Below are 16,206 nucleotides of genomic sequence, written 5' to 3'. Positions count from 1 at the left end.
TGATCTCTGCGGACCTCTCGAGTTTTCGAAGGATGTGAGGCCTCCGGTCGCGTTGAGGCGGAGGACTAGGTCTTTCTCTGTGGTCTCCACAGGGGATTCAGAAAACCCTTCGTCTTGGGAGATGCAAGACGAGCCTGCATTCAATTCACTGCAGGGATATCCGGCCTTACTTCGAGTCAGAGCATCTCGGTGTCCATTCCACTTGAGGCCACAAATTCAGGGTCCCTCTCACATACCTGTAGCTGAGAGAAGCCTCCTCTTAAGGGGCTTGTGGAAAGTTGGTAGTCCTCTTGAGTCGAAGCCAGGGACTAAGCTCTCATCTCGAGTTGATTTGGGGTCCACGGAGCCCTTTCGTGTTGCTCCAGTGACCTCAGGATCCCTCTAGACTTGAGACAGTGATCTTGGGTTTTCTCTGGAGTGCCATCAAGGAAATCAAGGCTCCTTTCACGTTTGATGTGGAACACGGAATTGCTCTGCACGCAGTGCAGGGGAATCGGGCCTCATCTCGCGGGGAGGGGGAAGTCTCATGGTTTTTATCGAGTTGCGGCAGGAACCTGGGGTATATTCTCGAGTTACGACGGGTAAGGCCCTTCCCGACACGTGTTTGTTCAGCGACGTAGGACTCCTGCCTAGGTGCGAGGGACACCTCGGGATTCTCCTCGAGTCTTGGCATGGCAATTGGGACGCGTCTCCACGGGAGCCAGGAGACCCAGGGTCCCTTTCCACGTGCAACAGGGATCCTGGGACTCCTATCCATTTTCAAGAAGAGTCAGGCATCGTCTCCTTTGGAAGCATTGATCTCCGCGGACCTCTCTAGTTTTCAAAGGATGTGAGGCCTCCGGTCTTGATGAGGTGGAGGACTAGGTCTTTCTCTGTGGTCTCCACAGGGGATTCAGACATCCCTTCATCTATGGAGATGCAAGACGAGCCTGCATTCAATTCACTGCAGGGATATCCGGCCTTACTTCGAGTCAGAGCATCTCGGTGTCCATTCCCCTTGAGGCCACAAACTCAGGGTCCCTCTCACATACCTGTAGCTGAGAGAAGCCTCCTCTTGAGGTGCTTGTGGAAAGTTGGTATTCCTCTTGAGTCGAAGCCAGGGACTAAGCTCTCATCTCGAGTTTATTTGGGGTCCACGGAGCCCTTTCATGTTGCTCCAGTGACCTCAGGATCCCTCTAGACTTGAGACAGTGATCTTGGGTTTTCTCTGGAGTGCCATCAAGGAAATCAAGGCTCCTTTCACGTTTGATGTGGAACACGGAATTGCTCTGCACGCAGTGCAGGTGAATCGGGCCTCATCTCGCGGCGAGGGGGAAGTCTCATGGTTTTTCTCGAGTTGCGGCCGGAACCTGGGGTATATTCTCGAGTTACGACGGGGAGGGCCCTTCCAGACACGTGTTTGTTCAGCTACGTAGGACTCCTGCCTAGGTGCGAGGGACACCTCGGGATTCTCCTCGAGTCTTGGCATGGCAATTGGGACGCGTCTCCACGGGAGCCGGGAGACCCAGGGTCCCTTTCAACGTGCCACAGGGATCGTGGGACTCCTATCCATTTTCAAAAGGAATCAGGCATCGTCTCCTTTGGAAGCACTGATCTCCGCAGACCTCTCGAGTTTTCAAAGGATGTGAGGCCCCCGGTCACTATGAGGCGGAGAATTAGGTCTTTCTCTGCGGTCTCCACAGGGGATTCAGACATCCCTTCGTCTTGGGAGATGCAAGACGAGCCTGCATTCAATTCACTGCAGGGATATCCGGCCTTACTTCAAGTCAGAGCATCTCGGTGTCCATTCCACTTGAGGCCACAAACTCAGGGTCCCTCTCACATACCTGTAGCTGAGAGAAGCCTCCTCTTGAGGTGCTTGTGGAAAGTTGGTATTCCTCTTGAGTCGAAGCCAGGGACTAAGCTCTCATGTCGAGTTGATTTGGGGTCCACGGAGCTCTTTCGTGTTGCTCCAGTGACCTCAGGATCCCTCTAGACTTGAGACAGTGATCTTGGGTTTTCTCTGGAGTGCCATCAAGGAAATCAAGGCTCCTTTCACGTTTGATGTGGAACACGGAATTGCTCTGCACGCAGTGCAGGGGAATCGGGCCTCATCTCGCGGCGAGGGGGAAGTCTCATGGTTTTTCTCGAGCTGCGGCCGGAACCTGGGGTATATTCTCGAGTTACGACGGGGAGGGCCCTTCCAGACACGTGTTCATTCAGCGACGTCAGGACTCCTGCCTAGGTGCGAGGGACACCTCGGGATTCTCCTCGAGTCTTGGCATGGCAATTGGGACGCATCTCCACGTGACGCGGGAGACCTAGGGTCCCTTTCCACGTGCCACAGGGATCCTGGGACTCCTATCCATTTTCAAGAGGAGTCAGGCATCGTCTCCTTTGGAAGCATTGATCTCCGCGGACCTCTCGAGTTTTCAAAGGATGTGAGTCCTCCGGTCGCGTTGAGGCGGAGGACTAGGTCTTTCTCTGTGGTCTCCACAGGGGATTCAGACATCCCTTCGTCTTGGGAGATGCAAGACGAGCCTGCATTCAATTCACTGCAGGGATATCCGGCCTTACTTCAAGTCAGAGCATCTCGGTGTCCATTCCACCTGAGGCCACAAACTCAGGGTCCCTCTCACATACCTGTAGCTGAGAGAAGCCTCCTCTTGAGGTGCTTGTGGAAAGTTGGTGTTCCTCTTGAGTCGAAGCCAAGGACTAAGCTCTCATCTCGAGTTGACTTGGGGTCCACGGAGCCCTTTTGTGTTGCTCCAGTGACCTCAGGATCCCTCTAGACTTGAGACAGTGATCTTGGGTTTTCTCTGGAGCGCCATCAAGGAAATCAAGGCTCCTTTCACGTTTGATGTGGAAAACGGAATTGCTCTGCACGCAATGCAGGGGAATCGGGCCTCATCTCGCGGCGAGGGGGAAGTCTCATGGTTTTTCTCGAGTTGCGGCCGGAACCTGGGGTATATTCTCGAGTTACGACGGGGAGGGCCCTTCCAGACACGTGTTTGTTCAGCGACGTCAGGACTACTGCCTAGGTGCGAGAGACACCTCGGGATTCTCCTCGAGTCTTGGCATGGCAATTGGGACGTGTCTCCACGTGATACGGGAGACCCAGTGTCCCTTTCGACGTGCACAGGGATCCTGGGACTCTTTTCCATTTTCAAGAGGAGTCAGGCATCATCTCGTTTGGAAGCATTGATCTCCATAGACCTCTCGAGTTTTCAAAGGATGTGAGGCCTCCGGTCGCGATGAGTTGGAGGACTAGGTCTTTCTCTGTCGTCTCCACAGGGGATTCAGACATCCCTTCGTCTTGGGAGATGAAAGACGAGCCTGCTTTCAATTCACTGCAGGGATATCCGGCCTTACTTCACGTCAGAGCATCTCGGTGTCCATTCCACCTGAGGCCACAAACTCATGGTCCCTCTCACATACCTGTAGCTGAGAGAAGCCTCCTCTTGAAGTGCTTTAGGAAAGTTGGTATTCCGCTAGAATCGAAGCCATGGACTAATCTCTCATCTCGAGTTGATTTGGGGTCCACGGAGCCCTTTTGTGTTGCTCCAGTGACCTCAGGATCCCTCTAGACTTGAGACAGTGATCTTGGGTTTTCTCTGGAGCGCCATCAAGGAAATCAAGGCTCCTTTCACGTTTGATGTGGAAAACGGAATTGCTCTGCACGCAATGCAGGGGAATCGGGCCTCATCTCGCGGCGAGGGGGAAGTCTCATGGTTTTTCTCGAGTTGCGGCCGGAACCTGGGGTATATTCTCGAGTTACGACGGGGAGGGCCCTTCCAGACACGTGTTTGTTCAGCGACGTCAGGACTACTGCCTAGGTGGGAGGGACACCTCGGGATTCTCCTCGAGTCTTGGCATGGCAATTGGGACGCGTCTCCACGTGAGGCGGGAGACCCAGGGTCCCTTTCCACTTGCCACAGGGATCCTGGGACTCCTATCCATTTTCAAGAGGAGTCAGGCATCGTCTCCTTTGGAAGCATTGATCTCCGCAGACCTCTCGAGTTTTCAAAGGATATGAGGCCTCCTGTCGCGTTGAGGCGTAGGACTAGGTCTTTCTCTGTGGTCTCCACAGGGGATTCAGACATCCCTTCGTCTTGGGAGATGCAAGACGAGCCTGCATTCAATTCACTGCAGGGATATCCGACCTTACTTCGAGTCAGAGCATCTCGGTGTCCATTCCACTTGAGGCCACAAACTCAGAGTCCCTCTCACATACCTGTAGCTGAGAGAAGCCTCCTCTTGAGGTGCTTGTGGAAAGTTGGTATTCCTCTTGAGTCGAAGCCAGGGACTAAGCTCTCATCTCGAGTTGTCTTGGGGTCCACGGAACCCTTTCGTGTTGCTCCAGTGACCTCAGGATCCCTCTAGACTTGAGACAGTGATCTTGGGTTTTCTCTGGAGTGCCATCAAGGAAATCAAGGCTCCTTTCACGTTTGATGTGGAACACGGAACTGCTCTGCACGCAGTGCAGGGGAATCGGGCCTCATCTCGCGGCGAGGGGGAAGTCTCATGGTTTTTCTCGAGTTGCGGACGGGACCTGGGGTATCTTATGGAGTTACGACGGGGAGGGCCCTTCCTGACAGGTGTTTGTTCATCGACATCAGGACTCCTGCCTAGGTGCGAGGGACACCTCGGGATTCTCCTCGGTTTTGGCATGGCAATTGAGACGCGTCTCCACGTGAGGCGGGAGACTCAGTGTCCCTTTCCACGTGCCACAGGGATCCTGGGACTCCTATTCATTTTCAAGTCATCGTCTCCTTTGGAACCATTGATCTCCGTGGACCTCTCGAATTTTCAAAGGACGTGAGGCCTCCGTTCGCGTTGAGGCTGAGGAGTAGGTCTTTCTCTGTGGACTCCACAAGGGATTCAGACAACCCTTCGTCTTGGGAGATGCAAGACCAGCCTGCATTCAATTCACTGCAGGGATATCCGGCCTTACTTCGAGTCAGAGCATCTTGGTGTCCATTCCACTTGAGGCCACAAACTCAGGGTCCCTCTCACATACCTGTAGCTGAGAGAAGCCTCCTCTTGAGGTGCTTGTGGAAAGTTGGTGTTCCTCTTGAGTCGAAGCCAAGGACTAAGCTCTCATCTCGAGTTGACTTGGGGTCCACGGAGCCGTTTCGTGTTGCTCCAGTCACCTCAGGATCCCTCTAGACTTGAGACAGTGATCTTGGGTTTTCTCTGGAGTGCCATCAAGGAAATCAAGGCTCCTTTCACGTTTGATGTGGAACACGGAATTGCTCTGCATGCAGTGCAGGGGAATCGGGCCTCATCTCGCGGCGAGCGGGAAGTCTCATGGTTTTTCTCGAGTTGCGGCCGGAACCTGTGGTATATTGTCGAGTTACGACGGGGAGGGCCCTTCCAGACACGTGTTTGTTCAGCGACGTCAGGACTCCTGCCTAGGTGCGTGGGACACCTCGGGATTCTCCTCGAGTCTTGGCATGGCAATTGGGACGCGTCTCCACGTGAGACGGGAGACCCAGTGTCCCTTTCGACGGGCACAGGGATCCTGGGACTCTTTTCCATTTTCAAGAGGAGTCAGGCATCGTCTCGTTTGGAAGCATTGATCTCCATAGACCTCTCGAGTTTTCAAAGGATGTGAGGCCTCCGGTCGCGATGAGGCGGAGGACTAGGTCTTTCTCTGTGGTCTCCACAGGGGATTCAGACATCCCTTCGTCTTGGGAGATGCAAGACGAGCCTGCATTCAATACACTGCAGGGATATCCGGCCTTACTTCGAGTCAGAGCCTCTCGGTGTCCATTCCACCTGAGACCACAAATTCAGGGTCCCTCTCACATACCTGTAGCTGAGAGAAGCCTCCTCTTAAGGTGATTGTGGAAAGTTGGTAGTCCTCTTGAGTCGAAGCCAGGGACTAAGCTCTCATCTCGAGTTGATTTGGGGTCCACGGAGCCCTTTCGTGTTGCTCCAGTGACCTCAGGATCCCTCTAGACTTGAGACAGTGATCTTGGGTTTTCTCTGGAGTGCCATCAAGGAAATCAAGGCTCCTTTCACGTTTGATGTGGAACACGGAATTGCTCTGCACGCAGTGCAGGGGAATCGGGCCTCATCTCGTGGCGAGGGGGAAGTCTCATGGTTTTTCTCGAGCTGCGGCCGGAACCTGGGGTATATTCTCGAGTTAGGACGGGGAGGGCCCTTCCAGACACGTGTTTGTTCAGCGACGTCAGACTCCTGCCTAGGTGCGAGGGACACCCCGGGATTCCCCTGGAATCTTGGCATGGCAATTGGGACGCGTCTCCACGTGAGGAGGGAGACCCAGGGTCCCTTTCAACGTGCCACAGGGATCGTGGGACTCCTATCCATTTTCAAGAAGAGTCAGGCATCATCTCCTTTGGAAGCATTGATCTCCGCAGACCTCTCGAGTTTTCAAAGGATGTGAGGCCTCTGGTCTTGATGAGGCGGAGGGCTAGGTCTTTCTCTGTGGTCTCCACAGGGGATTCAGACACCCCTTCGTCTTGGGAGATGCAAGACGAGCCTGCATTCAATTCACTGAAGGGATATCCGGCCTTACTTCGAGTCAGAGCATCTCGGTGTCCATTCCACTTGAGGCCACAAACTCGGGGTCCCTCAAATATACCTGTAGCTGAGAGAAGCCTCCTCTTGAAGTGCTTGTGGAAAGTTGGTATTCCTCTTGAGTCGAAGCCAGGGACTAAGCTCTCATCTCGAGTTGATTTGGGGTCCAAGGGGAAATTTCGTGTTGCTCCAGTGACCTCAGGATCCCTCTAGACTTGAGACAGTGATCTTGGGTTTTCTCTGGAGTGCCATCAAGGAAATCAAGGCTCCTTTCACGTTTGATGTGGAACACGGAATTGCTCTGCATGCAGTGCAGGGGAATCGGGCCTCAACTCGCGGCGAGGGGGAAATCTCATGGTTTTTCTCGAGTTGCGGCCGGAACCTGGGGTATATTCTCGAGTTACGACGGGGAGGGCCCTTCCAGACACGTGTTTGTTCAGCGATATCAGGACTCCTGCCTAGGGGCGAGGGACACCTCGGGATTCTCCTCGAGTCTTGGCAAGGCAATTGGGACGCGTCTCCACGTTAGGCCGGAGACCCAGGGTCCCTTTCCACGTGCCACAGGGATCCTGGGACTCCTATCCATTTTCAAGAGGAGTCAGGCAACGTCTCATGCCTTACCTCGAGTCAGAGCATCTCGGTGTCCATTCCACTTGAGGCCACACACTCAGGGTCCCTCTCACTTACCTGTAGCTGAGAGAAGCCTCCTCTTGAGCTGCTTGTGAAAAGTTGGTATTCCTCTTGATTCGAAGCCAGGGACTAAGCTCTCATCTCGAGTTGATTTGGGGTCCACGGAGCCCTTTCGTGTTGCTCCAGTGACCTCAGGATCCCTCTAGACTTGAGACAGTGATCTTGGGTTTTCTCTGGAGTGCCATCAAGGAAATCAAGGCTCCTTTCACGTTTGATGTGGAACACGGAATTGCTCTGCACGCAGTGCAGGGGAATCGGGCCTAATCTCGCGGCGAGGGGGAAGTCTCATGGTTTTTCTCGAGCTGCGGCCGGAACCTGGGGTATATTCTCGAGTTAGGACGGGGAGGGCCCTTCCAGACACGTGTTTGTTCAGCGACGTCGGACTCCTGCCTAGGTGCGAGGGACACCTCGGGATTCCCCTGGAATCTTGGCATGGCAATTGGGACGCGTCTCCACGTGAGGCGGGAGACCCAGGGTCCCTTTCATCGTGCCACAGGGATCGTGGGACTCCTATCCACTTTCAAAAAGAGTCAGGCATCATCTCCTTTGGAAGCATTGATCTCCGCAGACCTCTCGAGTTTTCAAAGGATGTGAGGCCTCTGGTCTTGATGAGGCGGAGGGCTAGGTCTTTCTCTGTGGTCTCCACAGGGGATTCAGACATCCCTTCGTCTTGGGAGATGCAAGACGAGCCTGCATTCAATTCACTGAAGGGATATCCGGCCTTACTTCGAGTCAGAGCATCTCGGTGTACATTCCACTTGAGGCCACAAACTCGGGGTCCCTCAAATATACCTGTAGCTGAGAGAAGCCTCCTCTTGAGGTGCTTGTGGAAAGTTGGTATTCCTCTTGAGACGAAGCCAGGGACTAAGCTCTCATCTCGAGTTGATTTGGGGTCCACGGAGCCCTTTCGTGTTGCTCCAGTGACCTCAGGATCCCTCTAGACTTAAGACAGTGATCTTGGGTTTTCTCTGGAGTGCCATCAAGGAAATCAAGGCTCCTTTCACGTTTGATGTGAACACGGAATTGCACTGCACGCAGTGCAAGCAAATCGGGGCTCATCTCGCGGCGAGGGGGAAGTTTCATGGTTTTTCTCGAGTTGCGGCCGCAACCTGGGGTATATTCTCGAGTTACGACGGGGAGGACCCGTCCAGACACTTGTTTGTTCAGCGACGTCAGGACTCCTGCCTAGGTGCGAGGGACACCTCGTGATTCTCCTCGAGTCTTGGCATGGCAATGGGGACGCGGCTCCACGTGAGGCGGGAGACCCAGGGTCCCTTTCCACGTGCCACAGGGATACTGGGACTCCTATCCATTTTCAAGAGGAGTCAGGCATCGTCTCCTTTGGAAGCATTGATCTCCGGGGACCTCTCGAATTTTCAAAGGATGTGAGGCCCCCGGTCACTATGAGGCGGAGAATTAGGTCTTTCTCTGCGGTCTCCACAGGGGATTCAGACATCCCTTCGTCTTGGGAGATGCAAGACGAGCCTGCATTCAATTCACTGCACGGATATCCGGCCTTACTTCGAATCAGAGCATCTCGGTGTCCATTCCACTTGAGGCCACAAACTCAGGGTCCCTCTCACACACCTGTAGCTGAGAGAAGCCTCCTCTTGACGTGCTTATGGAAAGTTGGTATTCCTCTTGAGTTGAAGCCAGGGACTAAGCTCTCATCTCGAGTTGATTTGGGGTCCAAGGGGAAATTTCGTGTTGCTCCAGTGACCTCAGGATCCCTCTAGACTTGAGACAGTGATCTTGGGTTTTCTCTGGAGTGCCATCAAGGAAATCAAGGCTCCTTTCACGTTTGATGTGGAACACGGAATTGCTCTGCATGCAGTGCAGGGGAATCGGGCCTCAACTCGCGGCGAGGGGGAAATCTCATGGTTTTTCTCGAGTTGCGGCCGGAACCTGGGGTATATTCTCGAGTTACGACGGGGAGGGCCCTTCCAGACACGTGTTTGTTCAGCGATATCAGGACTCCTGCCTAGGGGCGAGGGACACCTCGGGATTCTCCTCGAGTCTTGGCAAGGCAATTGGGACGCGTCTCCACGTTAGGCGGGAGACCCAGGGTCCCTTTCCAAGTGCCACAGGGATCCTGGGACTCCTATCCATTTTCAAGAGGAGTCAGGCATCGTCTCATGCCTTACCTCGAGTCAGAGCATCTCGGTGTCCATTCCACTTGAGGCCACACACTCAGGGTCCCTCTCACTTACCTGTAGCTGAGAGAAGCCTCCTCTTGAGCTGCTTGTGAAAAGTTGGTATTCCTCTTGATTCGAAGCCAGGGACTAAGCTCTCATCTCGAGTTGATTTGGGGTCCACGGAGCCCTTTCGTGTTGCTCCAGTGACCTCAGGATCCCTCTAGACTTGAGACAGTGATCTTGGGTTTTCTCTGGAGTGCCATCAAGGAAATCAAGGCTCCTTTCACGTTTGATGTGGAACACGGAATTGCTCTGCACGCAGTGCAGGGGAATCGGGCCTCATCTCGCGGCGAGGGGGAAGTCTCATGGTTTTTCTCGAGCTGCGGCCAGAACCTGGGGTATATTCTCGAGTTAGGACGGGGAGGGCCCTTCCAGACACGTGTTTGTTCAGCGACGTCGGACTCCTGCCTAGGTGCGAGGGACACCTCGGGATTCCCCTGGAATCTTGGCATGGCAATTGGGACGCGTCTCCACGTGAGGCGGGAGACCCAGGGTCCCTTTCATCGTGCCACAGGGATCCTGGGACTCCTATCCATTTTCAAGAGGAGTCAGGCATCGTCTCCTTTGGAAGCATTGATCTCCGGGGACCTCTCGAATTTTCAAAGGATGTGAGGCCCCCGGTCACTATGAGGCGGAGAATTAGGTCTTTCTCTGCGGTCTCCACAGGGGATTCAGACATCCCTTCGTCTTGGGAGATGCAAGACGAGCCTGCATTCAATTCACTGCACGGATATCCGGCCTTACTTCGAATCAGAGCATCTCGGTGTCCATTCCACTTGAGGCCACAAACTCAGGGTCCCTCTCACACACCTGTAGCTGAGAGAAGCCTCCTCTTGACGTGCTTATGGAAAGTTGGTATTCCTCTTGAGTCGAAGCCAGGGACTAAGCTCTCATCTCGAGTTGATTTGGGGTCCCAGGGGAAATTTCGTGTTGCTCCAGTGACCTCAGGATCCCTCTAGACTTGAGACAGTGATCTTGGGTTTTCTCTGGAGTGCCATCAAGGAAATCAAGGCTCCTTTCACGTTTGATGTGGAACACGGAATTGCTCTGCATGCAGTGCAGGGGAATCGGGCCTCAACTCGCGGCGAGGGGGAAATCTCATGGTTTTTCTCGAGTTGCGGCCGGAACCTGGGGTATATTCTCGAGTTACGACGGGGAGGGCCCTTCCAGACACGTGTTTGTTCAGCGATGTCAGGACTCCTGCCTAGGGGCGAGGGACACCTCGGGATTCTACTCGAGTCTTGGCAAGGCAATTGGGACGCGTCTCCACGTTAGGCGGGAGACCCAGTGTCCCTTTCCACGTGCCACAGGGATCCTGGGACTCCTATCCATTTTCAAGAGGAGTCAGGCATCGTCTCATGCCTTACCTCGAGTCAGAGCATCTCGGTGTCCATTCCACTTGAGGCCACACACTCAGGGTCCCTCTCACTTACCTGTAGCTGAGAGAAGCCTCCTCTTGAGCTGCTTGTGAAAAGTTGGTATTCCTCTTGATTCGAAGCCAGGGACTAAGCTCTCATCTCGAGTTGATTTGGGGTCCACGGAGCCCTTTCATGTTGCTCCAGTGACCTCAGGATCCCTCTAGACTTGAGACAGTGATCTTGGGTTTTCTCTGGAGTGCCATCAAGGAAATCAAGGCTCCTTTCACGTTTGATGTGGAACACGGAATTGCTCTGCACGCAGTGCAGGGGAATCGGGCCTCATCTCGCGGCGAGGGGGAAGTCTCATGGTTTTTCTGGAGTTGCGGCCGGAACCTGGGGTATATTCTCGAGTTACGACGGGGAGGGCCCTTCCAGACACGTGTTTGTTCAGCGACGTCAGGACTCCTGCCTAGGTGCGAGGGTCACCTCAGGATTCTCCTCGAGTCTTGGCATGGCAATTGGGACGCGTCTCCACGTGAGGCGGGAGACCCAGGGTCCCTTTCCACGTGCCACAGCGATCCTAGGACTCCTATCCATTTTCAAGAAGAGTCAGGCATCGTCTCCTTTGGAAGCATTGATCTCTGCGGACCTCTCGAGTTTTCAAAGGATGTGAGGCCACCGGTCGCGATGAGGCAGAGAACTCGGTCTTTCTCTGTGTTCTGCACAGGGGATTCAGACATCCCTTCGTCTTGGGAGATGCAAGATGAGCCTGCATTCAATTCACTGCAGGGAGATCCGGCCTTACTTCGAGTCAGAGCATCTCGGTGTACATTCCACTTGAGGCCACAAACTCAGGGTCCCTCTCACATACCTGTAGCTGAGAGAAGCCTCGTCTTGAGGTGCTTGTGAAAAGTGGGTATTCCTCTTGAGTCTAAGCCAGGGTCTAAGCTCTCATCTCGAGTTGATTTGGGGTCCACGGAGCCCTTTCGTGTTGCTCCAGTGACCTCAGGATCCCTCTAGACTTGAGACAGTGATCTTGGGTTTTCTCTAGAGTGCCATCAAGGAAATCAAGGCTCCTTTCACGTTTGATGTGGAACACGGAATTGCTCTGCACGCAGTGCAGGGGAATCGGGCCTCATCTCGCGGCGAGGGGGAAGTCTCATGGTTTTTCTCGAGTTGCGGCCGGAACCTGGGGTATATTCTCGAGTTACGACGGGGAGGGCCCTTCCAGGCACGTGTTTCTTCAGCGACGTCAGGACTCCTGCCTAGGTGCGAGGGACACCTCGGGATTCTCCTCGAGTCTTGGCATGGCAATGGGGACGCGTCTCCACGTGAGGCGGGAGACCCAGGGTCCCTTTCCACGTGCCACAGGGATCCTGGGACTCCTATCCATTTTCAAGAGGAGTCAGGCATCGTCTCCTTTGGAAGCATTGATCTCCGGGGACCTCTCGAATTTTCAAAGGATGTGAGGCCCCCGGTCACTATGAGGCGGAGAATTAGGTCTTTCTCTGCGGTCTCCACAGGGGATTCAGACATCCCTTCGTCTTGTGACATGCAAGACGAGCCTGCATTCAATTCACTGCAGGGATATCCGGCCTTACTTCGAGTCAGAGCATCTCGGCGTCCATTCCACTTGAGGCCCCAAACTCAGGGTCCCTCAAATATACCTGTAGCTGAGAGAAGCCTCCTCTTGAGGTGCTTGTGGAAAGTTGGTATTCCTCTTGAGTCGATGCCAGGGACTAAGCTCTCATCTCGAGTTGATTTGGCGTCCACGGAGCCCTTTTGTGTTGCTCCAGTGACCTCAGGATCCCTCTAGACTTGAGAAAGTGAACTTGGGATTTCTCTGGAGTTCCATCAAGGAAATCAAGGCTCCTTTCACGTTTGATGTGGAACACAGAATTGCTCTGCATGCAGTGCAGGGGAATCGGGCCTCATCACGCTGCGTTGGGGAAGTCTCATGGTTTTTCTCGAGTTGCGGCCGGAACCTGGGGTATATTCTCGATTTACGACGGGGAGGGCCCTTCCAGACACGTGTTTGTTCAGCGACGTCAGGACTCCTTCCTAGGTGCGAGGGACACCTCGGGATTCTCCTCGATTCCTGGCATGGCATTTGGGACGCGTCTCCACGTGAGGCGGGAGACCCAGTATGCCTTTCAACGTGCCACAGGGATCCTGGTACTCCTATCCATTTTCAAGAAGAGCCAGGCATCGTCTGCTTTGGAAGCATTGATCTCCGCAGACCTCTTGAGTTTTCAAAGGATGTGAGGCCTCCGCTCGCGATGAGGCGGAGGCCTAGGTCTTTCTCTGTGGTATCCACAGGGGATTCAGACATCCCTTCATCTTGGGAGATGCAAGACGAGCCTGCATTCAATTCACTGCAGGGATATCCGGGCTTACTTCGAGTCAGAGCATCTCGGTGTCCATTCCACTTGAGGCCACAAACTCAGGGTCCCTCTCACATACCTGTAGCTGAGAGAAGCCTACTGTTGAGGTGTTTTGGAAAGTTGGTATTCCTCTTGAGTCGAAGCCAGGGACTAAGCTCTCATCTCGAGTTGATTTGGGGTCCACAGAGACCTTTTGTGTTGCTCCAGTGACCTCAGGATCCCTCTAGACTTGAGACAGTGATCTTGGGTTTTCTCTAGAGTGCCATCAAGGAAATCAAGGCTCCTTTCACGTTTGATGTGGAACACGGAATTGCTCTGCACGCAGTGCAGGGGAATCGGGCCTCATCTCGCGGCGAGGGGGAAGTCTCATGGTTTTTCTCGAGTTGCGACCGGAACCTGGGGTATATTCTCGAGTTACGACGGGGAGGGCCCTTCCAGGCACGTGTTTGTTCAGCGACATCAGGACTCCTGCCTAGGTGCGAGGGACACCTCGGGATTCTCCTCGAGTCTTGGCATGTCAATTGGGACGCGTCTCCACGTGAGGCGGGAGACCCAGGGTCCCTTTCCACGTGCCACAGGGATCCTGGGACTCCTATCCATTTTCAAGAGGAGTCAGGCATCGTCTCCTTTGGAAGCATTGATCTCCGGGGACCTCTCGAATTTTCAAAGGATGTGAGGCCCCCGGTCACTATGAGGCGGAGAATTAGGTCTTTCTCTGCGGTCTCCACAGGGGATTCAGACATCCCTTCGTCTTGGGAGATGCAAGACGAGCCTGCATTCAATTCACTGCACGGATATCCGGCCTTACTTCGAGTCAGAGCATCTCGGTGTCCATTCCACTTGAGGCCACAAACTCAGGGTCCCTCTCACACACCTGTAGCTGAGAGAAGCCTCCTCTTGAGGTGCTTATGGAAAGTTGGTATTCCTCTTGAGTCGAAGCCAGGGACTAAGCTCTCATCTCGAGTTGATTTGGGGTCCAAGGGGAAATTTCGTGTTGCTCCAGTGACCTCAGGATCCCTCTAGACTTGAGACAGTGATCTTGGGTTTTCTCTGGAGCGCCATCAAGGAAATCAAGGCTCCTTTCACGTTTGATGTGGAACACGGAATTGCTCTGCACGCAGTGCAGGGGAATCGGGCCTCATCTCGCGGCGAGGGGGAAGTCTCATGGTTTTTCTGGAGTTGCGGCCGGAACCTGGGGTATATTCTCGAGTTACGACGGGGAGGGCCCGTCCAGACACGTGTTTGTTCAGCGATGTCAGGACTCCTGCCTAGGGGCGAGGGACACCTCGGGATTCTCCTCGAGTCTTGGCAAGGCAATTGGGACACGTCTCCACATTAGGCGGGAGACCCAGGGTCCCTTTCCACGTGCCACAGGGATCCTGGGACTCCTATCCATTTTCAAGAGGAGTCAGGCATCGTCTCATGCCTTACCTCGAGTCAGAGCATCTCAGTGTCCATTCCACTTGAGGCCACACACTCAGGGTCCCTCTGACTTACCTGTAGCTGAGAGAAGCCTCCTCTTGAGCTGCTTGTGAAAAGTTGGTATTCCTCTTGATTCGAAGCCAGGGACTAAGCTCTCATCTCGAGTTGATTTGGGGTCCACGGAGCCCTTTCGTGTTGCTCCAGTGACCTCAGGATCCCTCTAGACTTGAGACAGTGATTTTGGGTTTTCTCTGGAGTGCCATCAAGGAAATCAAGGTGCCTTTCACGTTTGATGTGGAACACGGAATTGCTCTGCACGCAGTGCAGGGGAATCGGGCCTCATCTCGCGGCGAGGGGGAAGTCTCATGGTTTTTCTGGAGTTGTGGCCGGAACCTGGGGTATATTCTCGAGTTACGACGGGGAGGCCCCTTCCAGACACGTGTTTGTTCAGCAACGTCAGGACTCCTGCCTAGGTGCGAGGGACACCTCGGGATTCTCCTCGAGTCTTGGCATGGCAATTGGGACGCGTCTCCACGTGAGGCGGGAGACCCAGGGTCCCTTTCCACGTGCCACAGGGATCCTAGGACTCCTATCCATATTCAAGAGGAGTCAGGCATCGTCTCCTTTGGAAGCATTGATCTCTGCGGACCTCTCGAGTTTTCAAAGGATGTGAGGCCTCCGGTCGCGTTGAGGCGGAGGACTAGGTCTTTCTCTGTGGTCTCCACAGGGGATTCAGACAACCCTTCGTCTTGGGAGATGCAAGACGAGCCTGCATTCAATTCACTGCAGGGATATCCGGCCTTACTTCGAATCAGAGCATCTCGTTGTCCATTCCACTTGAGGCCACAAACTCAGGGTCCCTCTCACATACCTGTAGCTGAGAGAAGCCTCCTCTTGAGGTGCTTGTGGAAAGTTGGTATTCCTCTTGAGTCGAAGCCAGGGACTAAGCTCTCATCTCGAGTTAATTTGGGGTCCACGGAGCCCTTTCGTGTTGCTCCAGTGACCTCAGGATCCCTCTAGGCTTGAGACAGTGATTTTGGGTTTTCCCTGGAGTGCCATCAAGGAAATCAAGGCTCCTTTCACGTTTGATTTGGAACACGGATGTGCTCTGCATGCAGTGCAGGGGAATCCGGCCTCATGTGGCGTGCGAGGAGGAAGTCTCATGGTTTTTCTAGAGTTGCGGCCGGAACCTGGGGTATATTCTCGAGTTACGACGGGGAGGGCCCTATCAGACACGTGTTTGTTCAGTGATGTCAGGACTCCTGCCTAGGTGCGAGGGACACCTCGGTATTCTCCTCGAGTCTTGGCATGGCAATTGGGACGCGTCTTCACGTGAGGCGGGAGACCCAGGGTCCCTTTCCACGTGCCACAGGGATCCTGGGACTCCTATCCATTTTCAAGAGGAGTCAGGCATCGTCTCCTTTGGAAGCATTGATCTCCGCAGACCTCTCGAGTTTTCAAAGGATGTGAGGCCTCCGGTCGCGATGAGGCGGAGGACTAGGACTTTCTCTGTGGTCTCCACAGGGGATTCAGACATCCCGTCGTCTTGGGAGATGCAAGACGAGCCTGCATTCAATTCAATGCAGGGATATCCGGCCTTACTTCGAGTCAGAGCATCTCGGTGTCCATTCC

This window comes from Dama dama, chromosome 6 (assembly GCF_033118175.1).
Source record: "Dama dama isolate Ldn47 chromosome 6, ASM3311817v1, whole genome shotgun sequence".
NCBI lineage: Eukaryota > Metazoa > Chordata > Mammalia > Artiodactyla > Cervidae > Dama > Dama dama.
Note: the sequence above shows the minus strand (reverse complement) of the source record.